Below are 21,421 nucleotides of genomic sequence, written 5' to 3' on the forward strand. Positions count from 1 at the left end.
TTATACAGAAGACATTCTTCATCTCACAATTGCACTATGAGTAAAGACGTAGCCAAGGTAAATTTGAGGTTTCATGCAAGTGAAATTCCCATTTTTAAGATAGGAAGTTTCTTTTTGAGATGATGAAAACAATGCACTGCTGAGATTCGAACCCAGGATCTCCTGTTTACTAGACAGGCGCTTTAACCAACTAAGCCACAGCACCACAAGTTGGAAAGCCTATCAAATCTAGGGAAGATGTAAGCACCGATCAAACATTTCAAGTGGTTAACTTAACAAGACAACATTGAGTTGAGTTTCATTCCATGCACACAGAAACGTGGAACAGGATTTCATTCTCAGTCACGACAATTAAGAAACCAAGTAAATTATGAATAGCATTCAATCCATGACATTGACAATTTGCAGAATGCAATAGAATCTGGATGGATGGCAAGGCCTTGGGTTTTGAAGTTCCATAATTGAATGATCCATCTTCTAGCACAGCTTCAATTTGGTACTTGTTTTTCTTCCAAGTTATGACACAGAATAGGCAGATTGAAGGAATGCCACAGCAGGGCCAAAAGAGTTTGCCCCAATCTAACTGTAAAGAATAGACACTGTAATATCTTCAACGAAAACACACTGACCCGTAAAAATAATCATTACATCTTTTCTCCTTAGCCCATGTGTGCCATGTAGACGAGGTGGCCGAGTGGTTAAGGCGATGGACTGCTAATCCATTGTGCTCTGCATGCATGGGTTCGAATCCCATACTCGTCGGTTTAATCTGCTTGTTTCATGTTGTATTGTTTTCATTTCTAGCCAAATATACGTCGAGCTTGAAAGATACGTCGAGCTTGAAAGTTTATCTTCCTTTTTAAGAAAGCTGCTATCAAACTTTGCAGAGTTAGAAGTGTAATTCCACTGGTTTTATTTTGAAATGCTTGATGCCATCCTTTATTCTCTAAAGAAAGTAATATCATCTAATTCCTTTTTAAGCGTTTCGACAGCAGAGATTTTTTTTCTCTCAACTGCACTATGTTATGACTGTGGTAAAGACTTGTTTAATGTCATACAAGAACAAAAGTCCACTTTTTTTTTACTAAAATGACCAAAACTGAGATGAAGAAATAAAACCACTGCTGACATTCGAAATCAAGATTTTCTGTTTACTAAACAGGCGCTTAGACCAACTAAGCCAAAGGACAAAAAGGTGTGATACTTTAGAAAGCCTGCTTAGCGAGTCAGATGCATAAAGAGGAGGAATTTCAAAATAAAATCCATTGGTTTTAAGTTGTCATGCTTGATGCCATCTTTCTTCCTTTTTGGCCCTTAATCTGCTTGTTTCATGTTGTATTGTTTTGTTTTCATTTCTAGCCAACGCGGTAGATATGTCAAGCTTGAAAGTTTATCTTCCTTTTTAAGAAAGCTGCTATCAAACTTTGCAGAGTTAGAAGTGTAATTCCACTGGTTTTATTTTGAAATGCTTGATGCCATCCTTTATTCTCTAAAGAAAGTTATATCGTCTAATTCCTTTTTAAGCGTTTCGACAGCAGAGATTTTTTTTCTCTCAACTGCGCTATGTTATGACTGTGGTAAAGACTTGTTTAATGTCATACAAGAACAAAAGTCCACTTTTTTTGGGCTAAAATGACCCAAACTGAGATGAAGAAAGAAAACCACTGCTGACGTTCAAAATCAAGATTTTCTGTTTACTAAAAAGGCGCTTAGACCAACTAAGCCAAAGGACAAAAAGGTGTGATACTTTAGAAAGCCTGCTTAGAGAGTCAGATGCATAAAGAGGAGAAATTTCAAAATAAAATCCACTGGTTTTAAGTTGTCATGCTTGATGCCATCTTTCTTCCTTTTTGGCCCTTAATCTGCTTGTTTCATGTTGTATTGTTTTGTTTTCATTTCTAGCCAAAGCGGTAGATACGTCAAGCTTGAAAGTTTATCTTCCTTTTTAAGAAAGCTGCTATCAAACTTTGCAGAGTTAGAAGTGTAATTCCACTGGTTTTATTTTGAAATGCTTGATGCCATCCTTTATTCTCTAAAGAAAGTTATATCGTCTAATTCCTTTTTAAGCGTTTCGACAGCATAGATTTTTTTTCTCTCAACTGCACTATGTTATGACTGTGGTAAAGACTTGTTTAATGTCATACAAGAACAAAAGTCCACTTTTTTTTGGCTAAAATGACCCAAATTGAGATGAAGAAAGAAAACCACTGCTGACGTTCAAAATCAAGATTTTCTGTTTACTAAAAAGGCGCTTAGACCAACTAAGCCAAAGGATAAAAAGGTGTGATACTTTAGAAAGCCTGCTTAGAGAGTCAGATGCATAAAGAGGAGAAATTTCAAAATAAAATCCACTGGTTTTAAGTTGTCATGCTTGATGCCATCTTTCTTCCTTTTTGGCCCTTATACAGAAGACATTCTTCATCTCACAATTGCACTATCAGTAAAGACGTAGCCAAGGTAAATTTGAGGTTTCATGCAAGTGAAATTCACATTTTTAAGAAAGAAAGTTTATTTTTGAGATGATGAAAACAAGGCACTGCTGAGATTCGAACTCTGGATCTCCTGTTTACTAGACAGGCGCTTTAACCAACTAAGCCACAGCACCACAAGTTGGAAAGCCTATGAAATCTAGGGAAGATGTAAGCACCGATCAAACATTTCAAGTGGTTAACTTAACAAGACAACATTGAGTTGAGTTTCATTCCATGCACACAGAAACGTGGAACAGGATTTCATTCTCAGTCACGACAATTAAGAAACCAAGTAAATTATGAATAGCATTCATTCAACGACATTGACAATTTGCAGAATGCAATAGAATCTGGATCGATGACCAGGCCTTGGGTTTTGAAGTTCCATATATGAATGATACATCTTCTAGCACAGCTTCAATTTGGTACTTGTTTTTCTTCCAAGTTATGACACAGAATAGGCAGATTGAAGGAATGCCACAGCAGGGCCAAAAGAGTTTGCCCCAATCTAACTGTAAAGAATAGACACTGTAATATCTTCAACGAAAACACACTGACCCGTAAAAATAATCATTACATCTTTTCTCCTTAGCGCATGTGCGCCATGTAGACGAGGTGGCCGAGTGGTTAAGGCGATGGACTGCTAATCCATTGTGCTCTGCATGCATGGGTTCGAATTCTATCCTCGTCGGTTTAATCTGCTTGTTTCATGTTGTATTGTTTTCATTTCTAGCCAAAGCGGTAGATACGTCGAGCTTGAAAGTTTATCTTCCTTTTTAAGAAAGCTGCTATCAAACTTTGCAGAGTTAGAAGTGTAATTCCACTGGTTTTATTTTGAAATGCTTGATGCCATCCTTTATTCTCTAAAGAAAGTAATATCGTCTAATTCCTTTTTAAGCGTTTCGACAGCAGAGATTTTTTTTCTCTCAACTGCACTATGTTATGACTGTGGTAAAGACTTGTTTAATGTCATACAAGAACAAAAGTCCACTTTTTTTTGGCTAAAATGACCAAAACTGAGATGAAGAAATAAAACCACTGCTGACGTTCGAAATCAAGATTTTCTGTTTACTAAACAGGCGCTTAGACCAACTAAGCCAAAGGACAAAACGGTGTGATACTTTAGAAAGCCTGCTTAGCGAGTCAGATGCATAAAGAGGAGGAATTTCAAAATAAAATCCATTGGTTTTAAGTTGTCATGCTTGATGCCATCTTTCTTCCTTTTTGGCCCTTAATCTGCTTGTTTCATGTTGTATTGTTTTGTTTTCATTTCTAGCCAAAGCGGTAGATACGTCAAGCTTGAAAGTTTATCTTCCTTTTTAAGAAAGCTGCTATCAAACTTTGCAGAGTTAGAAGTGTAATTCCACTGGTTTTATTTTGAAATGCTTGATGCCATCCTTTATTCTCTAAAGAAAGTTATATCGTCTAATTCCTTTTTAAGCGTTTCGACAGCATAGATTTTTTTTCTCTCAACTGCACTATGTTATGACTGTGGTAAAGACTTGTTTAATGTCATACAAGAACAAAAGTCCACTTTTTTTTTGCTAAAATGACCCAAACTGAGATGAAGAAAGAAAACCACTGCTGACGTTCGAAATCAAGATTTTCTGTTTACTAAACAGGCGCTTAGACCAACTAAGCCAAAGGACAAAAAGGTGTGATACTTTAGAAAGCCTGCTTAGAGAGTCAGATGCATAAAGAGGAGGAATTTCAAAATAAAATCCATTGGTTTTAAGTTGTCATGCTTGATGCCATCTTTCTTCCTTTTTGGCCCTTAATCTGCTTGTTTCATGTTGTATTGTTTTGTTTTCATTTCTAGCCAAAGCGGTAGATACGTCAAGCTTGAAAGTTTATCTTCCTTTTTAAGAAAGCTGCTATCAAACTTTGCAGAGTTAGAAGTGTAATTCCACTGGTTTTATTTTGAAATGCTTGATGCCATCCTTTATTCTCTAAAGAAAGTTATATCGTCTAATTCCTTTTTAAGCGTTTCGACAGCAGAGATTTTTTTTCTCTCAACTGCACTATGTTTTGACTGTGGTAAAGACTTGTTTAATGTCATACAAGAACAAAAGTCCACCTTTTTTTGGCTAAAATGACCCAAACTGAGATGAAGAAAGAAAACCACTGCTGACGTTCGAAATCAAGATTTTCTGTTTACTAAACAGGCACTTAGACCAACTAAGCCAAAGGACAAAAAGGTGTGATACTTTAGAAAGCCTGCTTAGCGAGTCAGATGCATAAAGAGGAGGAATTTCAAAATAAAATCCACTGGTTTTAAGTTGTCATGCTTGATGCCATCTTTCTTCCTTTTTGGCCCTTATACAGAAGACATTCTTCATCTCACAATTGCACTATGAGTAAAGACGTAGCCAAGGTAAATTTGAGGTTTCATGCAAGTGAAATTCCCATTTTTAAGATAGGAAGTTTCTTTTTGAGATGATGAAAACAAGGCACTGCTGAGATTCGAACCCAGGATCTCCTGTTTACTAGACAGGCGCTTTAACCAACTAAGCCACAGCACCACAAGTTGGAAAGCCTATGAAATCTAGGGAAGATGTAAGCACCGATCAAACTTTTCAAGTGGTTAACTTAACAAGACAACATTGAGTTGAGTTTCATTCCATGCACACAGAAACGTGGAACAGGATTTCATTCTCAGTCACGACAATTAAGAAACCAAGTAAATTATGAATAGCATTCATTCAACGACATTGACAATTTGCAGAATGCAATAGAATCTGGATCGATGACAAGGCCTTGGGTTTTGAAGTTCCATAATTGAATGATCCATCTTCTAGCACAGCTTCAACTTGGTACTTGTTTTTCTTCCAAGTTATGACACAGAATAGGCAGATTGAAGGAATGCCACAGCAGGGCCAAAAGAGTTTGCCCCAATCTAACTGTAAAGAATAGACACTGTAATATCTTCAACGAAAACACACTGACCCGTAAAAATAATCATTACATCTTTTCTCCTTAGCGCATGCGCGCCATGTAGACGAGGTGGCCGAGTGGTTAAGGCGATGGACTGCTAATCCATTGTGCTCTGCATGCATGGGTTCGAATCCCATCCTCGTCGGTTTATTCTGCTTGTTTCATGTTGTATTGTTTTGTTTTCATTTCTAGCCAAAGCGGTAGATACGTCAAGCTTGAAAGTTTATCTTCCTTTTTAAGAAAGCTGCTATCAAACTTTGCAGAGTTAGAACTGTAATTCCACTGGTTTTATTTTGAAATGCTTGATGCCATCCTTTATTCTCTAAAGAAAGTTATATCGTCTAATTCCTTTTTAAGCGTTTCGACAGCAGAGATTTTTTTTCTCTCAACTGCACTATGTTTTGACTGTGGTAAAGACTTGTTTAATGTCATACAAGAACAAAAGTCCACCTTTTTTTGGCTAAAATGACCCAAACTGAGATGAAGAAAGAAAACCACTGCTGACGTTCGAAATCAAGATTTTCTGTTTACTAAACAGGCACTTAGACCAACTAAGCCAAAGGACAAAAAGGTGTGATACTTTAGAAAGCCTGCTTAGCGAGTCAGATGCATAAAGAGGAGGAATTTCAAAATAAAATCCACTGGTTTTAAGTTGTCATGATTGATGCCATCTTTCTTCCTTTTTGGCCCTTATACAGAAGACATTCTTCATCTCACAATTGCACTATCAGTAAAGACGTAGCCAAGGTAAATTTGAGGTTTCATGCAAGTGAAAATCCCATTTTTAAGATAGGAAGTTTCTTTTTGAGATGATGAAAACAAGGCACTGCTAAGATTCGAACTCAGGATCTCCTGTTTACTAGACAAGCGCTTTAACCAACTAAGCCACAGCACCACAAGCTGGAAAGCCTATGAAATGCAATAGAATCTGGATCGATGACAAGGCCTTGGGTTTTGAAGTTCCATAATTGAATGATCCATCTTCTAGCACAGCTTCAACTTGGTACTTGTTTTTCTTCCAAGTTATGACACAGAATAGGCAGATTGAAGGAATGCCACAGCAGGGCCAAAAGAGTTTGCCCCAATCTAACTGTAAAGAATAGACACTGTAATATCTTCAACGAAAACACACTGACCCGTAAAAATAATCATTACATCTTTTCTCCTTAGCGCATGCGCGCCATGTAGACGAGGTGGCCGAGTGGTTAAGGCGATGGACTGCTAATCCATTGTGCTCTGCATGCATGGGTTCGAATCCCATCCTCGTCGGTTTATTCTGCTTGTTTCTTGTTGTATTGTTTTGTTTTCATTTCTAGCCAAAGCGGTAGATACGTCAAGCTTGAAAGTTTATCTTCCTTTTTAAGAAAGCTGCTATCAAACTTTGCAGAGTTAGAACTGTAATTCCACTGGTTTTATTTTGAAATGCTTGATGCCATCCTTTATTCTCTAAAGAAAGTTATATCGTCTAATTCCTTTTTAAGCGTTTCGACAGCAGAGATTTTTTTTCTCTCAACTGCACTATGTTTTGACTGTGGTAAAGACTTGTTTAATGTCATACAAGAACAAAAGTCCACCTTTTTTTGGCTAAAATGACCCAAACTGAGATGAAGAAAGAAAACCACTGCTGACGTTCGAAATCAAGATTTTCTGTTTACTAAACAGGCACTTAGACCAACTAAGCCAAAGGACAAAAAGGTGTGATACTTTAGAAAGCCTGCTTAGCGAGTCAGATGCATAAAGAGGAGGAATTTCAAAATAAAATCCACTGGTTTTAAGTTGTCATGATTGATGCCATCTTTCTTCCTTTTTGGCCCTTATACAGAAGACATTCTTCATCTCACAATTGCACTATCAGTAAAGACGTAGCCAAGGTAAATTTGAGGTGTCATGCAAGTGAAAATCCCATTTTTAAGATAGGAAGTCTCTTTTTGAGATGATGAAAACAAGGCACTGCTAAGATTCGAACTCAGGATCTCCTGTTTACTAGACAGGCGCTTTAACCAACTAAGCCACAGCACCACAAGCTGGAAAGCCTATGAAATGCAATGGAATCTGGATCGATGACAAGGCCTTGGGTTTTGAAGTTCCATAATTGAATGATCCATCTTCTAGCACAGCTTCAACTTGGTACTTGTTTTTCTTCCAAGTTATGACACAGAATAGGCAGATTGAAGGAATGCCACAGCAGGGCCAAAAGAGTTTGCCCCAATCTAACTGTAAAGAATAGACACTGTAATATCTTCAACGAAAACACACTGACCCGTAAAAATAATCATTACATCTTTTCTCCTTAGCGCATGCGCGCCATGTAGACGAGGTGGCCGAGTGGTTAAGGCGATGGACTGCTAATCCATTGTGCTCTGCATGCATGGGTTCGAATCCCATCCTCGTCGGTTTATTCTGCTTGTTTCATGTTGTATTGTTTTGTTTTCATTTCTAGCCAAAGCGGTAGATACGTCAAGCTTGAAAGTTTATCTTCCTTTTTAAGAAAGCTGCTATCAAACTTTGCAGAGTTAGAAGTGTAATTCCACTGGTTTTATTTTGAAATGCTTGATGCCATCCTTTATTCTCTAAAGAAAGTTATATCGTCTAATTCCTTTTTAAGCGTTTCGACTGCAGAGATTTTTTTTCTCTCAACTGCACTATGTTTTGACTGTGGTAAAGACTTGTTTAATGTCATACAAGAACAAAAGTCCACTTTTTTTTGGCTAAAATGACCAAAACTGAGATGAAGAAATAAAACCACTGCTGACGTTCGAAATCAAGATTTTCTGTTTACTAAACAGGCGCTTAGACCAACTAAGCCAAAGGACAAAAAGGTGTGATACTTTAGAAAGCCTGCTTAGCGAGTCAGATGCATAAAGAGGAGGAATTTCAAAATAAAATCCATTGGTTTTAAGTTGTCATGCTTGATGCCATCTTTCTTCCTTTTTGGCCCTTATACAGAAGACATTCTTCATCTCACAATTGCACTATCAGTAAAGACGTAGCCAAGGTAAATTTGAGGTTTCATGCAAGTGAAATTCACATTTTTAAGATAGGAAGTTTCTTTTTGAGATGATGAAAACAAAGCACTGCTGAGATTCGAACTCAGGATCTCCTGTTTACTAGACAGGCGCTTTAACCAACTAAGCCACAGCACCACAAGTTGGAAAGCCTATGAAATCTAGGGAAGATGTAAGCACCGATCAAACATTTCAAGTGGTTAACTTAACAAGACAACATTGAGTTGAGTTTCATTCCATGCACACAGAAACGTGGAACAGGATTTCATTCTCAGTCACGACAATTAAGAAACCAAGTAAATTATGAATAGCATTCATTCAATGACATTGACAATTTGCAGAATGCAATAGAATCTGGATCGATGACAAGGCCTTGGGTTTTGAAGTTCCATAATTGAATGATCCATCTTCTAGCACAGCTTCAATTTGGTACTTGTTTTTCTTCCAAGTTATGACACAGAATAGGCAGATTGAAGGAATGCCACAGCAGGGCCAATAGAGTTTGCCCCAATCTAACTGTAAAGAATAGACACTGTAATATCTTCAACGAAAACACACTGACCCGTAAAAATAATCATTACATCTTTTCTCCTTAGCGCATGCGCGCCATGTAGACGAGGTGGCCGAGTGGTTAAGGCGATGGACTGCTAATCCATTGTGCTCTGCATGCATGGGTTCGAATCCCATCCTCGTCGGTTTATTCTGCTTGTTTCATGTTGTATTGTTTTGTTTTCATTTCTAGCCAAAGCGGTAGATACGTCAAGCTTGAAAGTTTATCTTCCTTTTTAAGAAAGCTGCTATCAAACTTTGCAGAGTTAGAACTGTAATTCCACTGGTTTTATTTTGAAATGCTTGATGCCATCCTTTATTCTCTAAAGAAAGTTATATCGTCTAATTCCTTTTTAAGCGTTTCGACAGCAGAGATTTTTTTTCTCTCAACTGCACTATGTTTTGACTGTGGTAAAGACTTGTTTAATGTCATACAAGAACAAAAGTCCACCTTTTTTTGGCTAAAATGACCCAAACTGAGATGAAGAAAGAAAACCACTGCTGACGTTCGAAATCAAGATTTTCTGTTTACTAAACAGGCACTTAGACCAACTAAGCCAAAGGACAAAAAGGTGTGATACTTTAGAAAGCCTGCTTAGCGAGTCAGATGCATAAAGAGGAGGAATTTCAAAATAAAATCCACTGGTTTTAAGTTGTCATGATTGATGCCATCTTTCTTCCTTTTTGGCCCTTATACAGAAGACATTCTTCATCTCACAATTGCACTATCAGTAAAGACGTAGCCAAGGTAAATTTGAGGTTTCATGCAAGTGAAAATCCCATTTTTAAGATAGGAAGTCTCTTTTTGAGATGATGAAAACAAGGCACTGCTAAGATTCGAACTCAGGATCTCCTGTTTACTAGACAGGCGCTTTAACCAACTAAGCCACAGCACCACAAGCTGGAAAGCCTATGAAATGCAATGGAATCTGGATCGATGACAAGGCCTTGGGTTTTGAAGTTCCATAATTGAATGATCCATCTTCTAGCACAGCTTCAACTTGGTACTTGTTTTTCTTCCAAGTTATGACACAGAATAGGCAGATTGAAGGAATGCCACAGCAGGGCCAAAAGAGTTTGCCCCAATCTAACTGTAAAGAATAGACACTGTAATATCTTCAACGAAAACACACTGACCCGTAAAAATAATCATTACATCTTTTCTCCTTAGCGCATGCGCGCCATGTAGACGAGGTGGCCGAGTGGTTAAGGCGATGGACTGCTAATCCATTGTGCTCTGCATGCATGGGTTCGAATCCCATCCTCGTCGGTTTATTCTGCTTGTTTCATGTTGTATTGTTTTGTTTTCATTTCTAGCCAAAGCGGTAGATACGTCAAGCTTGAAAGTTTATCTTCCTTTTTAAGAAAGCTGCTATCAAACTTTGCAGAGTTAGAAGTGTAATTCCACTGGTTTTATTTTGAAATGCTTGATGCCATCCTTTATTCTCTAAAGAAAGTTATATCGTCTAATTCCTTTTTAAGCGTTTCGACTGCAGAGATTTTTTTTCTCTCAACTGCACTATGTTTTGACTGTGGTAAAGACTTGTTTAATGTCATACAAGAACAAAAGTCCACTTTTTTTTGGCTAAAATGACCAAAACTGAGATGAAGAAATAAAACCACTGCTGACGTTCGAAATCAAGATTTTCTGTTTACTAAACAGGCGCTTAGACCAACTAAGCCAAAGGACAAAAAGGTGTGATACTTTAGAAAGCCTGCTTAGCGAGTCAGATGCATAAAGAGGAGGAATTTCAAAATAAAATCCATTGGTTTTAAGTTGTCATGCTTGATGCCATCTTTCTTCCTTTTTGGCCCTTATACAGAAGACATTCTTCATCTCACAATTGCACTATCAGTAAAGACGTAGCCAAGGTAAATTTGAGGTTTCATGCAAGTGAAATTCACATTTTTAAGATAGGAAGTTTCTTTTTGAGATGATGAAAACAAAGCACTGCTGAGATTCGAACTCAGGATCTCCTGTTTACTAGACAGGCGCTTTAACCAACTAAGCCACAGCACCACAAGTTGGAAAGCCTATGAAATCTAGGGAAGATGTAAGCACCGATCAAACATTTCAAGTGGTTAACTTAACAAGACAACATTGAGTTGAGTTTCATTCCATGCACACAGAAACGTGGAACAGGATTTCATTCTCAGTCACGACAATTAAGAAACCAAGTAAATTATGAATAGCATTCATTCAATGACATTGACAATTTGCAGAATGCAATAGAATCTGGATCGATGACAAGGCCTTGGGTTTTGAAGTTCCATAATTGAATGATCCATCTTCTAGCACAGCTTCAATTTGGTACTTGTTTTTCTTCCAAGTTATGACACAGAATAGGCAGATTGAAGGAATGCCACAGCAGGGCCAATAGAGTTTGCCCCAATCTAACTGTAAAGAATAGACACTGTAATATCTTCAACGAAAACACACTGACCCGTAAAAATAATCATTACATCTTTTCTCCTTAGCGCATGCGCGCCATGTAGACGAGGTGGCCGAGTGGTTAAGGCGATGGACTGCTAATCCATTGTGCTCTGCATGCATGGGTTCGAATCCCATCCTCGTCGGTTTATTCTGCTTGTTTCATGTTGTATTGTTTTGTTTTCATTTCTAGCCAAAGCGGTAGATACGTCAAGCTTGAAAGTTTATCTTCCTTTTTAAGAAAGCTGCTATCAAACTTTGCAGAGTTAGAACTGTAATTCCACTGGTTTTATTTTGAAATGCTTGATGCCATCCTTTATTCTCTAAAGAAAGTTATATCGTCTAATTCCTTTTTAAGCGTTTCGACAGCAGAGATTTTTTTTCTCTCAACTGCACTATGTTTTGACTGTGGTAAAGACTTGTTTAATGTCATACAAGAACAAAAGTCCACCTTTTTTTGGCTAAAATGACCCAAACTGAGATGAAGAAAGAAAACCACTGCTGACGTTCGAAATCAAGATTTTCTGTTTACTAAACAGGCGCTTAGACCAACTAAGCCAAAGGACAAAAAGGTGTGATACTTTAGAAAGCCTGCTTAGCGAGTCAGATGCATAAAGAGGAGGAATTTCAAAATAAAATCCATTGGTTTTAAGTTGTCATGCTTGATGCCATCTTTCTTCCTTTTTGGCCCTTATACAGAAGACATTCTTCATCTCACAATTGCACTATCAGTAAAGACGTAGCCAAGGTAAATTTGAGGTTTCATGCAAGTGAAATTCACATTTTTAAGATAGGAAGTTTCTTTTTGAGATGATGAAAACAAAGCACTGCTGAGATTCGAACTCAGGATCTCCTGTTTACTAGACAGGCGCTTTAACCAACTAAGCCACAGCACCACAAGTTGGAAAGCCTATGAAATCTAGGGAAGATGTAAGCACCGATCAAACATTTCAAGTGGTTAACTTAACAAGACAACATTGAGTTGAGTTTCATTCCATGCACACAGAAACGTGGAACAGGATTTCATTCTCAGTCACGACAATTAAGAAACCAAGTAAATTATGAATAGCATTCATTCAATGACATTGACAATTTGCAGAATGCAATAGAATCTGGATCGATGACAAGGCCTTGGGTTTTGAAGTTCCATAATTGAATGATCCATCTTCTAGCACAGCTTCAATTTGGTACTTGTTTTTCTTCCAAGTTATGACACAGAATAGGCAGATTGAAGGAATGCCACAGCAGGGCCAATAGAGTTTGCCCCAATCTAACTGTAAAGAATAGACACTGTAATATCTTCAACGAAAACACACTGACCCGTAAAAATAATCATTACATCTTTTCTCCTTAGCGCATGCGCGCCATGTAGACGAGGTGGCCGAGTGGTTAAGGCGATGGACTGCTAATCCATTGTGCTCTGCATGCATGGGTTCGAATCCCATCCTCGTCGGTTTATTCTGCTTGTTTCATGTTGTATTGTTTTGTTTTCATTTCTAGCCAAAGCGGTAGATACGTCAAGCTTGAAAGTTTATCTTCCTTTTTAAGAAAGCTGCTATCAAACTTTGCAGAGTTAGAAGTGTAATTCCACTGGTTTTATTTTGAAATGCTTGATGCCATCCTTTATTCTCTAAAGAAAGTTATATCGTCTAATTCCTTTTTAAGCGTTTCGACAGCAGAGATTTTTTTTCTCTCAACTGCACTATGTTTTGACTGTGGTAAAGACTTGTTTAATGTCATACAAGAACAAAAGTCCACCTTTTTTTGGCTAAAATGACCCAAACTGAGATGAAGAAAGAAAACCACTGCTGACGTTCGAAATCAAGATTTTCTGTTTACTAAACAGGCACTTAGACCAACTAAGCCAAAGGACAAAAAGGTGTGATACTTTAGAAAGCCTGCTTAGCGAGTCTGATGCATAAAGAGGAGGAATTTCAAAATAAAATCCACTGGTTTTAAGTTGTCATGCTTGATGCCATCTTTCTTCCTTTTTGGCCCTTAATCTGCTTGTTTCATGTTGTATTGTTTTGTTTTCATTTCTAGCCAAAGCGGTAGATACGTCAAGCTTGAAAGTTTATCTTCCTTTTTAAGAAAGCTGCTATCAAACTTTGCAGAGTTAGAAGTGTAATTCCACTGGTTTTATTTTGAAATGCTTGATGCCATCCTTTATTCTCTAAAGAAAGTTATATCGTCTAATTCCTTTTTAAGCGTTTCGACTGCAGAGATTTTTTTTCTCTCAACTGCACTATGTTATGACTGTGGTAAAGACTTGTTTAATGTCATACAAGAACAAAAGTCCACTTTTTTTTTGGTAAAATGACCAAAACTGAGATGAAGAAATAAAACCACTGCTGACGTTCGAAATCAAGATTTTCTGTTTACTAAACAGGCGCTTAGACCAACTAAGCCAAAGGACAAAAAGGTGTGATACTTTAGAAAGCCTGCTTAGCGAGTCAGATGCATAAAGAGGAGGAATTTCAAAATAAAATCCATTGGTTTTAAGTTGTCATGGTGTGATACTTTAGAAAGCCTGCTTAGAGAGTCAGATGCATAAAGAGGAGAAATTTCAAAATAAAATCCACTGGTTTTAAGTTGTCATGCTTGATGCCATCTTTCTTCCTTTTCGGCCCTTAATCTGCTTGTTTCATGTTGTATTGTTTTGTTTTCATTTCTAGCCAAAGCGGTAGATACGTCAAGCTTGAAAGTTTATCTTCCTTTTTAAGAAAGCTGCTATCAAACTTTGCAGAGTTAGAAGTGTAATTCCACTGGTTTTATTTTGAAATGCTTGATGCCATCCTTTATTCTCTAAAGAAAGTTATATCGTCTAATTCCTTTTTAAGCGTTTCGACTGCAGAGATTTTTTTTCTCTCAACTGCACTATGTTATGACTGTGGTAAAGACTTGTTTAATGTCATACAAGAACAAAAGTCCACTTTTTTTGGCTAAAATGACCAAAACTGAGATGAAGAAATAAAACCACTGCTGACGTTCGAAATCAAGATTTTTCTGTTTACTAAACAGGCGCTTAGACCAACTAAGCCAAAGGACAAAAAGGTGTGATACTTTAGAAAGCCTGCTTAGCGAGTCAGATGCATAAAGAGGAGGAATTTCAAAATAAAATCCATTGGTTTTAAGTTGTCATGATGTGATACTTTAGAAAGCCTGCTTAGAGAGTCAGATGCATAAAGAGGAGAAATTTCAAAATAAAATCCACTGGTTTTAAGTTGTCATGCTTGATGCCATCTTTCTTCCTTTTCGGCCCTTAATCTGCTTGTTTCATGTTGTATTGTTTTGTTTTCATTTCTAGCCAAAGCGGTAGATACGTCAAGCTTGAAAGTTTATCTTCCTTTTTAAGAAAGCTGCTATCAAACTTTGCAGAGTTAGAAGTGTAATTCCACTGGTTTTATTTTGAAATGCTTGATGCCATCCATTATTCTCTAAAGAAAGTTATATCGTCTAATTCCTTTTTAAGCGTTTCGACTGCAGAGATTTTTTTTCTCTCAACTGCACTATGTTATGACTGTGGTAAAGACTTGTTTAATGTCATACAAGAACAAAAGTCCACTTTTTTTTGGCTAAAATGACCAAAACTGAGATGAAGAAATAAAACCACTGCTGACGTTCGAAATCAAGATTTTCTGTTTACTAAACAGGCGCTTAGACCAACTAAGCCAAAGGACAAAAAGGTGTGATACTTTAGAAAGACTGCTTAGCGAGTCAGATGCATAAAGAGGAGGAATTTCAAAATAAAATCCACTGGTTTTAAGTTGTCATGCTTGATGCCATCTTTCTTCGTTTTTGGCCCTTAATCTGCTTGTTTCATGTTGTATTGTTTTGTTTTCATTTCTAGCCAAAGCGGTAGATACGTCAAGCTTGAAAGTTTATCTTCCTTTTTAAGAAAGCTGCTATCAAACTTTGCAGAGTTAGAAGTGTAATTCCACTGGTTTTATTTTGAAATGCTTGATGCCATCCTTTATTCTCTAAAGAAAGTTATATCGTCTAATTCCTTTTTAAGCGTTTCGACAGCAGAGATTTTTTTTCTCTCAACTGCACTATGTTTTGACTGTGGTAAAGACTTGTTTAATGTCATACAAGAACAAAAGTCCACCTTTTTTTGGCTAAAATGACCCAAACTGAGATGAAGAAAGAAAACCACTGCTGACGTTCGAAATCAAGATTTTCTGTTTACTAAACAGGCACTTAGACCAACTAAGCCAAAGGACAAAAAGGTGTGATACTTTAGAAAGCCTGCTTAGCGAGTCTGATGCATAAAGAGGAGGAATTTCAAAATAAAATCCACTGGTTTTAAGTTGTCATGATTGATGCCATCTTTCTTCCTTTTTGGCCCTTATACAGAAGACATTCTTCATCTCACAATTGCACTATCAGTAAAGACGTAGCCAAGGTAAATTTGAGGTTTCATGCAAGTGAAAATCCCATTTTTAAGATAGGAAGTTTCTTTTTGAGATGATGAAAACAAGGCACTGCTGAGATTCGAACTCAGGATCTCCTGTTTACTAGACAGGCGCTTTAACCAACTAAGCCACAGCACCACAAGCTGGAAAGCCTATGAAATGCAATAGAATCTGGATCGATGACAAGGCCTTGGGTTTTGAAGTTCCATAATTGAATGATCCATCTTCTAGCACAGCTTCAACTTGGTACTTGTTTTTCTTCCAAGTTATGACACAGAATAGGCAGATTGAAGGAATGCCACAGCAGGGCCAAAAGAGTTTGCCCCAATCTAACTGTAAAGAATAGACACTGTAATATCTTCAATGAAAACACACTGACCCGTAAAAATAATCATTACATCTTTTCTCCTTAGCGCATGCGCGCCATGTAGACGAGGTGGCCGAGTGGTTAAGGCGATGGACTGCTAATCCATTGTGCTCTTTATGCATGGGTTCGAATCCCATCCTCGTCGGTTTATTCTGCTTGTTTCATGTTGTATTGTTTTGTTTTCATTTCTAGCCAAAGCGGTAGATACGTCGAGCTTGAAAGTTTATCTTCCTTTTTAAGAAAGCTGCTATCAAACTTTGCAGAGTTAGAAGTGTAATTCCACTGGTTTTATTTTGAAATGCTTGATGCCATCCTTTATTCTCTAAAGAAAGTTATATCGTCTAATTCCTTTTTAAGCGTTTCGACAGCAGAGATTTTTTTTCTCTCAACTGCACTATGTTATGACTGTGGTAAAGACTTGTTTAATGTCATACAAGAACAAAAGTCCACTTTTTTTTTGCTAAAATGACCCAAACTGAGATGAAGAAAGAAAACCACTGCTGACGTTCGAAATCAAGATTTTCTGTTTACTAAACAGGCACTTAGACCAACTAAGCCAAAGGACAAAAAGGTGTGATACTTTAGAAAGCCTGCTTAGCGAGTCAGATGCATAAAGAGGAGGAATTTCAAAATAAAATCCACTGGTTTTAAGTTGTCATGATTGATGCCATCTTTCTTCCTTTTTGGCCCTTATACAGAAGACATTCTTCATCTCACAATTGCACTATCAGTAAAGACGTAGCCAAGGTAAATTTGAGGTTTCATGCAAGTGAAAATCCCATTTTTAAGATAGGAAGTTTCTTTTTGAGATGATGAAAACAAGGCACTGCTGAGATTCGAACTCAAGATCTCCTGTTTACTAGACAGGCGCTTTAACCAACTAAGCCACAGCACCACAAGCTGGAAAGCCTATGAAATGCAATAGAATCTGGATCGATGACAAGGCCTTGGGTTTTGAAGTTCCATAATTGAATGATCCATCTTCTAGCACAGCTTCAACTTGGTACTTGTTTTTCTTCCAAGTTATGACACAGAATAGGCAGATTGAAGGAATGCCACAGCAGGGCCAAAAGAGTTTGCCCCAATCTAACTGTAAAGAATAGACACTGTAATATCTTCAACGAAAACACACAGACCCGTAAAAATAATCATTACATCTTTTCTCCTTAGCGCATGCGCACCATGTAGACGAGGTGGCCGAGTGGTTAAGGCGATGGACTGCTAATCCATTGTGCTCTGCATGCATGGGTTCGAGTCCCATCCTCGTCGGTTTATTCTGCTTGTTTCATGTTGTATTGTTTTGTTTTCATTTCTAGCCAAAGCGGTAGATACGTCAAGCTTGAAAGTTTATCTTCCTTTTTAAGAAAGCTGCTATCAAACTTTGCAGAGTTAGAAGTGTAATTCCACTGGTTTTATTTTGAAATGCTTGATGCCATCCTTTATTCTCTAAAGAAAGTTATATCGTCTAATTCCTTTTTAAGCGTTTCGACAGCAGAGATTTTTTTTCTCTCAACTGCACTATGTTTTGACTGTGGTAAAGACTTGTTTAATGTCATACAAGAACAAAAGTCCACCTTTTTTTGGCTAAAATGACCCAAACTGAGATGAAGAAAGAAAACCACTGCTGACGTTCGAAATCAAGATTTTCTGTTTACTAAACAGGCACTTAGACCAACTAAGCCAAAGGACAAAAAGGTGTGATACTTTAGAAAGCCTGCTTAGCGAGTCTGATGCATAAAGAGGAGGAATTTCAAAATAAAATCCACTGGTTTTAAGTTGTCATGCTTGATGCCATCTTTCTTCCTTTTTGGCCCTTAATCTGCTTGTTTCATGTTGTATTGTTTTGTTTTCATTTCTAGCCAAAGCGGTAGATACGTCAAGCTTGAAAGTTTATCTTCCTTTTTAAGAAAGCTGCTATCAAACTTTGCAGAGTTAGAAGTGTAATTCCACTGGTTTTATTTTGAAATGCTTGATGCCATCCTTTATTCTCTAAAGAAAGTTATATCGTCTAATTCCTTTTTAAGCGTTTCGACTGCAGAGATTTTTTTTCTCTCAACTGCACTATGTTATGACTGTGGTAAAGACTTGTTTAATGTCATACAAGAACAAAAGTCCACTTTTTTTTGGCTAAAATGACCAAAACTGAGATGAAGAAATAAAACCACTGCTGACGTTCGAAATCAAGATTTTCTGTTTACTAAACAGGCGCTTAGACCAACTAAGCCAAAGGACAAAAAGGTGTGATACTTTAGAAAGCCTGCTTAGCGAGTCAGATGCATAAAGAGGAGGAATTTCAAAATAAAATCCATTGGTTTTAAGTTGTCATGGTGTGATACTTTAGAAAGCCTGCTTAGAGAGTCAGATGCATAAAGAGGAGAAATTTCAAAATAAAATCCACTGGTTTTAAGTTGTCATGCTTGATGCCATCTTTCTTCCTTTTCGGCCCTTAATCTGCTTGTTTCATGTTGTATTGTTTTGTTTTCATTTCTAGCCAAAGCGGTAGATACGTCAAGCTTGAAAGTTTATCTTCCTTTTTAAGAAAGCTGCTATCAAACTTTGCAGAGTTAGAAGTGTAATTCCACTGGTTTTATTTTGAAATGCTTGATGCCATCCTTTATTCTCTAAAGAAAGTTATATCGTCTAATTCCTTTTTAAGCGTTTCGACTGCAGAGATTTTTTTTCTCTCAACTGCACTATGTTATGACTGTGGTAAAGACTTGTTTAATGTCATACAAGAACAAAAGTCCACTTTTTTTGGCTAAAATGACCAAAACTGAGATGAAGAAATAAAACCACTGCTGACGTTCGAAATCAAGATTTTTCTGTTTACTAAACAGGCGCTTAGACCAACTAAGCCAAAGGACAAAAAGGTGTGATACTTTAGAAAGCCTGCTTAGCGAGTCAGATGCATAAAGAGGAGGAATTTCAAAATAAAATCCATTGGTTTTAAGTTGTCATGATGTGATACTTTAGAAAGCCTGCTTAGAGAGTCAGATGCATAAAGAGGAGAAATTTCAAAATAAAATCCACTGGTTTTAAGTTGTCATGCTTGATGCCATCTTTCTTCCTTTTCGGCCCTTAATCTGCTTGTTTCATGTTGTATTGTTTTGTTTTCATTTCTAGCCAAAGCGGTAGATACGTCAAGCTTGAAAGTTTATCTTCCTTTTTAAGAAAGCTGCTATCAAACTTTGCAGAGTTAGAAGTGTAATTCCACTGGTTTTATTTTGAAATGCTTGATGCCATCCATTATTCTCTAAAGAAAGTTATATCGTCTAATTCCTTTTTAAGCGTTTCGACTGCAGAGATTTTTTTTCTCTCAACTGCACTATGTTATGACTGTGGTAAAGACTTGTTTAATGTCATACAAGAACAAAAGTCCACTTTTTTTTGGCTAAAATGACCAAAACTGAGATGAAGAAATAAAACCACTGCTGACGTTCGAAATCAAGATTTTCTGTTTACTAAACAGGCGCTTAGACCAACTAAGCCAAAGGACAAAAAGGTGTGATACTTTAGAAAGACTGCTTAGCGAGTCAGATGCATAAAGAGGAGGAATTTCAAAATAAAATCCACTGGTTTTAAGTTGTCATGCTTGATGCCATCTTTCTTCGTTTTTGGCCCTTAATCTGCTTGTTTCATGTTGTATTGTTTTGTTTTCATTTCTAGCCAAAGCGGTAGATACGTCAAGCTTGAAAGTTTATCTTCCTTTTTAAGAAAGCTGCTATCAAACTTTGCAGAGTTAGAAGTGTAATTCCACTGGTTTTATTTTGAAATGCTTGATGCCATCCTTTATTCTCTAAAGAAAGTTATATCGTCTAATTCCTTTTTAAGCGTTTCGACAGCAGAGATTTTTTTTCTCTCAACTGCACTATGTTTTGACTGTGGTAAAGACTTGTTTAATGTCATACAAGAACAAAAGTCCACCTTTTTTTGGCTAAAATGACCCAAACTGAGATGAAGAAAGAAAACCACTGCTGACGTTCGAAATCAAGATTTTCTGTTTACTAAACAGGCACTTAGACCAACTAAGCCAAAGGACAAAAAGGTGTGATACTTTAGAAAGCCTGCTTAGCGAGTCTGATGCATAAAGAGGAGGAATTTCAAAATAAAATCCACTGGTTTTAAGTTGTCATGATTGATGCCATCTTTCTTCCTTTTTGGCCCTTATACAGAAGACATTCTTCATCTCACAATTGCACTATCAGTAAAGACGTAGCCAAGGTAAATTTGAGGTTTCATGCAAGTGAAAATCCCATTTTTAAGATAGGAAGTTTCTTTTTGAGATGATGAAAACAAGGCACTGCTGAGATTCGAACTCAGGATCTCCTGTTTACTAGACAGGCGCTTTAACCAACTAAGCCACAGCACCACAAGCTGGAAAGCCTATGAAATGCAATAGAATCTGGATCGATGACAAGGCCTTGGGTTTTGAAGTTCCATAATTGAATGATCCATCTTCTAGCACAGCTTCAACTTGGTACTTGTTTTTCTTCCAAGTTATGACACAGAATAGGCAGATTGAAGGAATGCCACAGCAGGGCCAAAAGAGTTTGCCCCAATCTAACTGTAAAGAATAGACACTGTAATATCTTCAACGAAAACACACTGACCCGTAAAAATAATCATTACATCTTTTCTCCTTAGCGCATGCGCGCCATGTAGACGAGGTGGCCGAGTGGTTAAGGCGATGGACTGCTAATCCATTGTGCTCTTTATGCATGGGTTCGAATCCCATCCTCGTCGGTTTATTCTGCTTGTTTCATGTTGTATTGTTTTGTTTTCATTTCTAGCCAAAGCGGTAGATACGTCGAGCTTGAAAGTTTATCTTCCTTTTTAAGAAAGCTGCTATCAAACTTTGCAGAGTTAGAAGTGTAATTCCACTGGTTTTATTTTGAAATGCTTGATGCCATCCTTTATTCTCTAAAGAAAGTTATATCGTCTAATTCCTTTTTAAGCGTTTCGACAGCAGAGATTTTTTTTCTCTCAACTGCACTATGTTATGACTGTGGTAAAGACTTGTTTAATGTCATACAAGAACAAAAGTCCACTTTTTTTTTGCTAAAATGACCCAAACTGAGATGAAGAAAGAAAACCACTGCTGACGTTCGAAATCAAGATTTTCTGTTTACTAAACAGGCACTTAGACCAACTAAGCCAAAGGACAAAATAATGTCCACTGGTTAAATCCACTGGTTTTAAGTTGTCATGATTGATGCCATCTTTCTTCCTTTTTGGCCCTTATACAGAAG

At 37.3% G+C, this 21,421-nt stretch overlaps 2 non-coding genes across 2 annotated transcripts; both read right to left on the reverse strand.

Moving 5' to 3' along the window:
- Nucleotides 1-15,869: 15,869 nt before the first annotated feature.
- On the reverse strand, nucleotides 15,870-15,943 carry TRNAT-AGU (transfer RNA threonine (anticodon AGU)). The gene has a single exon. It is a non-coding gene; the product is annotated as a tRNA-Thr (tRNA).
- A 4,524-nt stretch (nucleotides 15,944-20,467) lies between these two features.
- TRNAT-AGU (transfer RNA threonine (anticodon AGU)) lies at nucleotides 20,468-20,541 on the reverse strand. Its single transcript has one exon. It is a non-coding gene; the product is annotated as a tRNA-Thr (tRNA).
- Between the last annotated feature and the right edge of the window lie 880 nt (nucleotides 20,542-21,421).

The sequence above is a fragment of the Ranitomeya imitator genome, chromosome 7 (assembly GCF_032444005.1).
Source record: "Ranitomeya imitator isolate aRanImi1 chromosome 7, aRanImi1.pri, whole genome shotgun sequence".
In the NCBI taxonomy this organism is placed as follows: domain Eukaryota; kingdom Metazoa; phylum Chordata; class Amphibia; order Anura; family Dendrobatidae; genus Ranitomeya; species Ranitomeya imitator.